At 43.8% G+C, this 9,842-nt stretch overlaps 1 pseudogene; it reads left to right on the top strand.

Moving 5' to 3' along the window:
* Positions 1–7,835: 7,835 nt before the first annotated feature.
* LOC116050263 lies at positions 7,836–8,408 on the top strand (annotated as a pseudogene).
* The last annotated feature ends 1,434 nt before the right edge of the window (positions 8,409–9,842 follow it).

The following is a 9,842-nucleotide window of genomic DNA, read 5'->3' as shown; positions in this document are numbered from 1 at the left end:
GCTCCTGCTGTTGTAACGACAGTTGTTATGGTCGCAGGAGACTTGAAGCCAAGTGTAAAGCACCATTGTTCCACATCAGGCCAAATGGGAGCATTTGTTTAGTTTCATATCCCACGCCCAAGTCTATATCCTTTTGTCCGTGCTGATGGGCCATTTATCATCAACATCAGTCTCCATTCAGACTCAGACTTTGCCAACGTTTCCATCTCTATAGACATCTTTGGATAGGTATAGCCCCCACAAAGACAGCTAGATAGCTTATCAGACAGCTGGAACCAACAAAAAACTGGTAAACTCTTAGCAGTCAGGATTCAGATAATCCCATTCTACTGAAAGCTGCCTTTTATATTTAACAGGCCACATCAGAAAGGAGGTTGATGCAGGTAAATTTTGTAGAATGATTTTATTGGACCTTCAAAAGGCCTTTGATATTGTGGATCATGGTATCCTGCTGTTAAACTGATGTTATAATTTTTAGATTCAAGAGTTTAATGGACAAAATTGTTTTTTTATACACAGCTGCAGTTGAATGGAATAAACTTCCAGTATTTCTAAAACTCAGAAGCAGACAGACATTTTAAGAGTCTATAAAGAAAATAAAATATATATATATATGAGTTGATTAACAAATGAGTTAATCCTACCGACGTAGACACTTTGGCGTTATAGTTGACCCGCAGTGGTGAATTGTCTACAACTTCAGCATTGTCGGGTTGTTGATGTGTTCTGATTGTTCTCATCTCAGCTCCGCCAAGACAAAATAGACATGCCATTTCAAATATCTTTCATTTATTGTCAGAAATATCATGTTTTCAAAAGCATCACTTTCATCAAATTTTATGTGACATATTTTCAGTAGGCAACTGACTGCAAGCAGGCACATCCGGACAAACGAGCAGGCTTATGTGCCGTGGCTGAGCCCCGGCCCAATTTAACCACTGGATAAAATACACCACATACAGTACTAATATCCATGTTTAACTATACAGAGTAATATATATTTTTTTGTGAATTTCTGATTGGGTGGGCCAGTTGTCAATGTGGGCGGGCCCAGGCCCATCCAGGCCCGCCCAAAGCTCCGCGCCTGGTATATGCTTCCTTCCTTGGAACACTTAGACCCTGTGAATTACAGCACTTTATGTAATTAAGACTCTATGCACTGGACACACCTTACTAAGCTCGATTTGCACATCATGTTTCATTTCAATCAGGAGAGACTTTGTTGCAGATATGCAAATATTTATTGTAGTTAAGCATAAAATGAAATGAACATGAAATGTACAGAGTCTTTGGGGATTAGACTCCATCATTAAAAATATTTAAAGGGGTAGAGAAACAGACATATTCCCCCAAAAAACGTGACGATAATTAGAGATTTGAAAACATGAAAGAAAAATATATATACTTACCTTGAAAGGCAACATGGATCTGTAAAGATATACAGAATAGTGATTAAACCCCAAAACCGAAACAAGAGTTACATTCCGGCCAGTGCGGTGATGTGTGCCGCGAACATAAGGCAATTAATCGCATCTCTGCCAGTGATGCAACACGCCCAGTAAACGTGAGGCAAACAAATACGATCTATACAAATTATACCCAACGTAGTGCCGGTAGTAACATCGCAGCGTCGGCAGCATCCGCAATAATGCCTTCGGCACAGCGGCCAGTATTACTTTCATCTGGGCAGCGCCAGTATTGATATCTCTGGCGCAGCGGCCATATCAAAGGCAACGCGCAATGCTGGTATTGACTACATCTGCGCAGCGCCAGCATTAATTACTCAGGCGCAGCGGCCGTGTCATTGTCATCGGCACAGTGGCCGGCATGCTTCACAGGTGCAGCGCCCTGTATTATTGCCAGAGGCGGACTTTACCATTAGGCAAAGGTCGGCAATTGCCTTGGGCCCCGAGCTACCTAGGGGCCCCCAAAATGCCCCATTAACTTATGCTTAAGGTTTTTTTTTTTACTTTTCGCAAATTATATATTTCTAAAACTCCATTTGCGAAAAATGGCATCAAATCATTAGTTTCGCAGACCGGAGGGGGCCCCCCCACCTCACTACATGATTGGACTATTCCATTATCTCACTTACTGCGCATCTGCGAAAGTGACAAGGCTGTAATGCACCAAAAAGCGGAGGAAAAAAAAGTGACAGACGGACAGGGTGCGTGTGTAGAGTGACAGACAGTGTACAGAGTAGAGTACCAATGAAGCGAAACTACCCAAGCGGTGCTGAAAAAAGGAGGAAGCGTTTTTTAAAAAATTGCCGAAGTTAACAAACTTTTTTGTGATGCCCGCCGCTGACAATGACAACAACGCTACAACCCATGCTACAACCACCATCACGACCGTTAGCACTGCTACTAGCAAGGAGGAGCTACCTGTTGCTGCCGACAGTGCCAGCCCAGGCTGCTCAAGTGATATTGCTGCTAACGTTATGGATATGGAATCAGTGATAGCAAGATTTGCTGAGGCCAAAGCTCGCAAGGTCAGATTGTAGCGCTTTAGACATGACAATACAGACTCACACACAGACACTCACACACAGACACACTCACACAGACACACTCACTCACACAGACACACTCACTCACACACACACACACTCACACAGACACAGACACACTCACACAGACACACTCACACAGACACACTCACACAGACACAGACACACTCACTCACACACAGACACACTCACTCACACACAGACACACTCACTCACACACAGACACACTCACTCACACACAGACAACCTCACTCACACACAGACACTCACTCACACACACACAGACACACTCACTCACACACAGACACTCACTCACAGACACACTCACTCACACACAGACACTCACTCACAGACACACTCACTCACACACAGACACACTCACTCACACACACACACACACACACACACACACACACACACACACACACACACACACACTCCTCCCTCCTCCTCTCCTCCCTCTGACACTGTGTCAGAGGGAGGAGATTGAGAGAAACTCGAGGTTTCTTCTCTTTCATTTCCTCATTCATTCATTCAGTCTGTATCAGGTGCATTTTAATGCAGTTTGTTATCTGCATGAATAAAAACTTAATACATAAAACTTATTGTTAGGCAGATTATGAAATGTTTTTTTCTCAAACATGTCATGTCCTTTTGTCGACAATCCCGTTGATGAAAAAGCTGTATTACTTCACAGAGAGTTTACGTCGGGAGATGATATTGAGTTCCGACTAAATGTATTTTCATTTCCACAAAACCGATTTGAGAGGTATTTTTTTTCACAGTCCATCAGATATGTAGATACTTTATCCGTCCTCATATCACTAACATCAACCATCGTGGACATGCTTTAACATCCCAGCAGATTCTTTGTGTCGCATTACGTTTTTTGCAAACGGCAGTTTTCTTTATTGGTGATGCAGATCATACTGTAGGCTAATAGTAAAGCCACTCGTCAGAAAAGTTTTTTGTATTGTTACAAAGTTTTTTGTATTGTTCCCTGGACACAAACCAGTGAGAGACATTAAAAAGAAATAAATGATTATAAATTATAGTTCTGTTAATGATCATGGTGCTGCATCCTCAGAATGGGATATAGTAGGCCTAGTAGCTTACTTTTTCGCCCGTAGGATTGCACCCAAATGAAATTATACGTGTAATACAATTCCAGTTTTCACTAGTAGGCTAATATTATAAGTTAAATGTGATTAAATATGAAATTAATACACTTTTAATGCTTACGCATTGACTCGAGCAGCAATTTTCTCCCACACCAATTCTCTCTCTTTTGCAGCAGCAGCCGCTGTCTTACTTTTTTAACGAAATACATGTTCAAACTCGCTGTTTGTGCGCATGAGTATTTCCGCCGACCCGTTTGTTTGTGGTTGTTACCATGGTGAATCGTAGAATCATGGCTCCATTCATGCTGCCTTTTTATTGTGGTGGTGCATGCACGTGAACCTACTCCGAGTTGATTGAACCAACTCATTTCAGCTGTTCTGAAACCAAAAACTCTTCCCATCTCAGGGTAAATCAACTCAGACATCAGGGTTAGACTCAGAGTTTGTTAAACCTTCTACCTGAAACGGACCCCCGAAGTCTAAACATCATTGCTGTGTGAAGACTGCTGAAGAGAAGTTACAAGTAGGACTGACAAAAGGGGGGAAACAAGAGATGTAGAGGGCCCCATGTCTGGGTTTGCCTTGGGCCCCAAAATGACTAAATCCGCCCCTGATTATTGCTGTCTGCGCAGCGGCCTGTATTAATTTCCCCGGCGCAGCGCCCTGTATTAATATCTTCGGCGCAGCGGCCGGTATCAGCAAACTGGCCAGCAATCTAAGCAGCTTGAATATATTACAGAAAAATAAAATGCAGACTGAGCAGGAAACTCCACACCACCACCAGTTATATGCATGCTTACCGAAATTCACGGCTTTAAGGATCTTTGGTTAGCGAGGACATCGTCGACATCGGGACGACTGTAGGATGAATAGGCAGAGGATGACCAGCGACCCAGTTTTTGCAGTGATGATGAAGTTTTGCATGACAGCAGACCATGTGATGCGTCTCATGAAAGGCATGATATTTCACACGAAGAGCGCCCTCTATTAACGATGCTGACGACTGCCTGATTATCACACAACACTGCCCCAAACGTGACAAGCTACAGCAATGGGATAGATCTCGTGCAGGGCTGATGAGTCGAACTGGGAAAAATTGGGAGGCCAGTGGCCTGCGAACCACTGGCCTTGGAAAAAAACCCGAAACCCGCGGAAGGGCCAGCGTCTGTGAAAAACTGCATTGAGTCGGAGGAATGCACCAGCTCGTCATAAAAGAAAGTAATGCCATTCCAATGCTCGAGAAGGTGAGACCAGAACCACAGATCGGAGCGGCAGCCGTCGTCGAGATATACAAAATCATGCAGAAGAGGGACAGAGGAAGCCGTGTCCAGTAACCGGGAAATGAAGGAGCGCCCTTGAGGGATAACTCGCATGACAAAATTTAGATGTCCGAGAAGGGAGAGCAACTGGCGTTTAGTGACTTTAATAGCAGTCGAAAAAGACGCAGCAATTCTGCAGATTCACTGCAATTTGTCGAGCAGGAGAGACGCTTCCATACCTACAGAATCGAGCGAGAAAGTCGAGGCGTGTGGCAGGACCAATGGTTTTCCCCTCTGACAGAGGAACGCCGAGGGAACGAAAACAGCACCTCAGTTTGCTCAAAGAGCAGAACTATCATGAGGGGGATCTACGAGAAGAAAATCATCCACCAGATGAAGCACTGAAGGCACCTTCACCCTGTTAAGCAGGATCCAGCAAAGGGCCTCGGAGACATGATTAAAAATGCACGGGCTACTCCTGCAGCCGAAGGTCAAACGCACCCCGGAATAGAATTTGGAATCCCGCTTAATGCCGAAAAGAGGCCACTGAGAAGGATGAATAGGAACTATCTTAATTTAATATTTAGATCGCCGATCAGTGCCAAATATGTGTCAAGTTCTTGTCTCCTGTCCTGGTAAACGGAACAAATCACATCACGGAAAATGCCAAAAGCCCACCAAAAATTGCCCTATGGAAAGCTCTTTGTTTAACCTGGGGTCCGCTGATTTGAACACCGCAGAGAAACCATCTTCAGAAACTAGTGATTTGTCACACTCAGGAGAAGGCAGAATGAGGCTCACCAAATTTACATCTTTGACTTGAATTTTGGCCCACAAGCGGGCAGATATGTTAGCGGAACTAGAAATGTAAGGCCTACCCGAGGATGGAGTCGAGGCAGCGGTAGCCAGGGAATAGCTGGTTTCAGCCAGGGCGGGTGGGGCTGGCTGAGCGAAGCCGGGCACCGGCAGCGACATAGCGGCCAGCGCAGTGCTAACAGTTGCTGAACTACCGGAAGCAGGATTGCTTTCAACGGCTTAAAGCCGTGCGTCCATGGACTGAATTGAACTGGCCAGCGATTGTAAAGAAGCAAGGATGAGGCTCGTGTCCGAGGAACCACTCAGAACAACCGTAACAGCCGCATGGTTGAGAGAACCCGCGCCACGTCTGCAGCCAGGCGAGAGCTCCTGTGAATGCTGTCCAAAGAGCCTGCAGTAGCTTCAGGAGCTTCATGCAGCTTCCTGAACCCAGATCCGCCGCCGGATCAAAGTCGGAGTCCGACATAGTAAGCAGCACGAAGAGCCAAAAGTATCGCTGAAAGAACACTAGTGCCATATAGCCCTGTCAATGACTGTTGCACGTTTGCCTGAGAAGACAGCTGATAGCAAGGAGAGAGACATTTAAAGCAGGATTTCATGCTGTGATTGGATCATGAATTTCGTGGCCAATTCTGATTGGTTTACTGAAGAGTGAATGCCTCTTAACAGCTGAATAGATTTAGGGAGTGATAGTGGTGATTGCAGTAATTAGAAGTCTTCCTGAAAGAATTTGCACTGAGCTTCTTTAATTAAAATTTTGTAATTGCATTGTTTATATTTTGATTGTTGTGACACGTAGCCTACTGTATGTCTAATTTATAACTTGTAACCTGTAAAACCTTAATAAAGCTCTTTAAAAAAAAGAAGAAAAGAGCTAATTAAGCAATTCAAGGAACACTGATGCTTGTATCAACACTGATTTTATAGATCACACTGACTTTTCAGCTACCCAACAGGTCAACCGCTAGCATTTTCAATGTAAGCTTAAGCAGTTAGGTTACCTGACAGCCACTAACTTTAATGTTACAGCCAAACTGCTTGTTGTTATTATGACGTGAGGTGCACATAACACGTGCACACACACACACACACACACACACACACACACACACACACACACACACACACCCTCCCTCCCTTTCTGAGAGTCCCTGTTAATTTGCCTACTCCTTGCCACATCGTCAACTACTCTCTCTTCCATCTTTTCCTCACTCGCTCCCCTGGCCCTGTCATGGTCACTCTCCTCCTCCTCGGCTTCTTCACTGTCATGATGTTGTTTCTGCTTCTCTGTATAGCCAGCCACCTCTCCTCCCCCTCGGCTTCAGGTAATGCTGATGGTGAAGCAGCTACTACAGCCCTAGACATGTCAGAAATGTTGGCACATTTTGAGGAATCCGCCTGTAGATTCTTAATCTTTTACTCCCGTAATTTCTCTGGACCTCCCTTGCGCTTTGGTGGTCGTTTGTCCCTTTTAACGTGGATGCTAAATTTCCAGCATAACTATTACAGCTCATGTCTCAGGGCCGGGAGCGTGGCCATAGTGTGATTCGTAAATTTGCGGCCCGGAGTGGAGAAGGGGGTTCCTGGATTTGATTGGGTCAGGCCAGTGCCAATAAAGAAAATCAACCAATGGGCCGCTCTAAGTTCTTTATGGGCCGGCGCGGGGAAAAAAAAAAATAATAACAAAAAAAAGGCCTATTTATATCAGCGATTCGGCCCAAAAGGGCGTCAGCCCACCGGGAAAATGCCCGGTATGCCAGATGGCCAGTCCAGCCCTGTTTTCACCTCAGGATGATAAATAATATCCGGATTCAAATATCAGCTGTTAAAGAAATACCAGTTAGTTCATCTTAGCTCTGTAGAACCTGACATTTTGAAATCTAAATTTCAGTTAGTCTTTACTTTGACCCTTAGGAGGATATACAGAATAACTGCTATGTGATACTTAATGACATTTTCCAATATTCAGGAATGATATAAGTAAAACATTGGAACTGTAACCAGTTCTGCGGGACTTCAACATGAAGAGACACGAGTACGCTATCGTATCGTATTTGCGCGCTCTGTGCTGTTCAACAGTCGAGTCAGACTCTTGTGTTATCGTGAGTAGGAACAAAACGCAAATAGAAAATGGCAGAAGTAGCTCCAGCCGCCTCCCCGGCCAAAGCAGCCAAGAAGAAGGTTTCCAAACTGAAGAAGGCCGGCCCCAGCGTCAGCGAACTCATCGTTCAAACTGTGGCCGCTTCCGAGGAGCGAAGCGTCTGCGGCCGCCGTCAAGAAGGCTCTGGCCGCTGGAGGCTACGATGTGGACAAGAACAAGGCCCACACCAAGACCGCCATCAAGAGCATGGTGACGAAGGGAACTCTGATCCAGACCAAGGGGACCGGGGCCTCCGCATCCTTCAAGATCAACAACAAGGCTGTCAACACGAAGGCTGTGGGCACATGAAGCCCACAGCGGCCAAGAAGCCCAAAGCAGCGGCAGCTAAGAAGCCAGCAGCCACTAACAAGTCCCCGAAGAAGGCCAAGAAACCTGCAGCGGTCAAGAAAGCAGCCAATAGCCCAAAGAAGGCCACAAAGAGCCCCAAAAAGGCGACCAAGAGCCCCAACATAGTGGTCAAAAAGGCCCCTGCAGTCAAGGAAGCCCCTGCGAAGAAGGCTACCAAGCCCAAAGTAAAGAAGGCAGCACCCAAGAAGAAGTGAGCTGCAGCTGTAATCCGTCTGATCAACTAAAGGCTCTTCTAAGAGTCACCACATCATCCTCAAAGAGCACTTTCCTTTTTATTCTTAGCCTATTCTGTCACTAATGGCACACTTAAGGATCATATCTTACACAATTATTTCCAATAGGCTAATCTTAGAGATGAAGTAGATAAAATACATATATACAACAGAGAGCCAGCCATATATTTCCCCCTAAAGTTAAAAAGTATCATCATTGTAGCTGTTACTGTGTCAGGTAATAATGACCTTTGTTGTAGCAGTTGTATGATCGATGTAGGTGGAAATATAAGACTGTCAACTCAGTCTTCACTTTGCAAAAAACAAGCTTTTAAATTCCTGGTTTGTTCCTTAAATATACCAATTGATTCATATCCAGTGGAAAGTTAAAGTGAGCATCAACTTGTCTGTCTGGACGTTCAGGATGAACAATCAGATCTAATATTTATTCACTGGTTTCACAAAATGTAACAATGTGAACATGAACTGAATATTGAAACGCAGTAAGGAAAACAAATCTTAATAAAATGTACAACTTAAAAGTCATCTTTTATTTTGGATACATTCTAATAACATGTAACATTCTAATAACAGGTTATCATTATCAGAGTGTAGATTTCTGGGCAAAATTTTTTTTATCAAACTTATTAGTAGTTACATGATTCATTCCATCATAACTACTGTATACATTGATGTTGAATTGAGTAGTGGTTTAATACCAGTGTATTACAATCCTTAATTTATGATTTTACTCATTTCCTTTTTACCAAATGATCGGATGTGGTATCTGACTATTTACCATTGTGATCTAAGTTTTTGGTATAAGGAGGATGCATGAACTTTACTCTACATTCACTGAGAACATCTGGAAATCGTTAACATGAGTAGAGGTCCCCCCAAGACAGAAGAGACCTTTGTTGGAGTTGTGCCAGATAACAGGCATTGATTGGTCAGTTATCCGATCCAATGGTATACTTACAAATCACGTTCTATGCTAATTCAATGCCTTGAGATATAAGTTTTGTCCACACAAAGAAAAGGCAGAGCGACAAATTTTGAAGATTGGGTCGGTCGTCTCTCCAGATATCCATGGGTCTGTAAATTGATGCTGAAAACTCTGATGTAATAAATCTTTTTATACTAAGAGCAGTGTCTACGAAGTTCCTTCTCCATACAACGGCAACACAGTGCTGCAACTAAAATATACCACACGGATAACCGTGTATAGCCTTGGCCTTGCTTTTTTAGTCATATCTCATTTAAGCTTAATGCAATTTTATCTTTCATATGAATTTTCATTGCCGAGTAGACCCATTCTCATATGCACTGACTGTTGTGCAGTTGAACCTCTGGTAACCTATAAGTTAAAAAATGAAAGTTCTGCATATTGCTATTAATGTTAGTTAAAAATAAGTG

Source organism: Sander lucioperca, chromosome 6 (assembly GCF_008315115.2).
Source record: "Sander lucioperca isolate FBNREF2018 chromosome 6, SLUC_FBN_1.2, whole genome shotgun sequence".
Taxonomy (NCBI): Eukaryota; Metazoa; Chordata; class Actinopteri; order Perciformes; family Percidae; genus Sander; species Sander lucioperca.
This window is presented reverse-complemented; position numbering and strand designations above follow the sequence as displayed.